The following is a 1,246-nucleotide window of genomic DNA, read 5'->3' as shown; positions in this document are numbered from 1 at the left end:
CGAGTATATAACAAACTCTGTATTTTGAGTGGAAATGTTAGGGGGTCGTCTTATACGCCCAGTCGTCTTATACGCCAGCAAATACAGTAGATTGATCGTATGATCTAGCAATTCCACAGCAGGGTATATACCCAAAGGAAATGAAAATAGGATTTCAAATAGATATAAGCTCTCCCCATGTTTATCATAGTATTAGTCACAATAGCTGAGATAATGAAAACAATCCACATGTCCATAAATAAAGAAATGGATAAAAAGGGTGGTACATATACACAAGGGAATATTATACAGCTATGGCAAAGCAGGATATCCTGCCATTTGTGACAACATGAATGGGCCTTGAGCACATTATGCTAAGTGACATAAGTCAGACAGAGAAAAACAATTACTGTATGACATCTCTTATATGTAGAATCTACAAAACAAAGAGTAAAATGGTGGTTACCAGTGGATAGGAGGATTAAGAGTAATAGAGTTTAAGGGTATAAGTTTAAAATAAGTAGTAATAAGCCATTGAGAGCTAACGCACAGTATAATGAATATAGACAATATTATACTATAATTATGTAATGTGATAAATGTCACTATATGGGCAATCATATATATAGAGATATAGCTATAGATATAGATGATAGATAGATGATAGATAGATAGATAGATAGATAGATGACAGATAAATCAAAGTAACACGCTATACACCTTAAACTTATTTTCCAAAAAGAACTCATTTTGGAATTATATACATGAAAATACTTACTCTTCACCTGCAAAGACATCCTAGATGCAGCCTTCACCAATGAGAAGAGGTCAAAATATCAGAGAATTATCTCTGAATGGCTGCTAGCATTTGCCTTAGCTCTCTGCTTTCTTCAAATACTTAGACTTTTAGCAATTAGAAAACACATATTTAAAATACGTAGTGTAGTTTCAATAGGAGCTGATTGAGTTGAAAGCTAACATAGTTTTCCCAAAATTGTGAAGAAATATACTTGAATCCACAATCTAGCCTGAAATTTTTGGCCAAATGCCTAAACTCTGAGCAATGTTTGAGCCCACCTGGCCCTGTGACAAGTTGTTCTCTTGCATAAAACTGCTGAAAATCAAAGCTAAAAGCCTTCATAAGAAATATACAGAGTATGACTGAGAGGTGCTTTGCCTAAACACAACCCATAGTTTGAGAAAATAACCTCTAAATATCAGTATTTTTGTTAATTGTGTCAAAATTAACCAGTGACCAGCACTAGAC

The 1,246-nt window shown here is 34.1% G+C and overlaps 1 protein-coding gene across 1 annotated transcript in view; it reads right to left on the bottom strand.

Annotated features, from left to right (window-relative positions):
- The window catches only part of LOC109376876 (zinc finger protein DZIP1-like), a 37,493-nt gene that overhangs the window by 34,665 nt on the left and 1,582 nt on the right, over positions 1–1,246 (bottom strand). The window lies entirely within an intron of this gene.

The sequence above is a fragment of the Hipposideros armiger genome, unplaced genomic scaffold (genome assembly GCF_001890085.2).
Source record: "Hipposideros armiger isolate ML-2016 unplaced genomic scaffold, ASM189008v1 scaffold_1227, whole genome shotgun sequence".
Taxonomy (NCBI): Eukaryota; Metazoa; Chordata; class Mammalia; order Chiroptera; family Hipposideridae; genus Hipposideros; species Hipposideros armiger.
The sequence above is the reverse complement of the archived record's forward strand: the minus strand, read 5'-3'. Positions and strand labels throughout refer to the sequence as shown.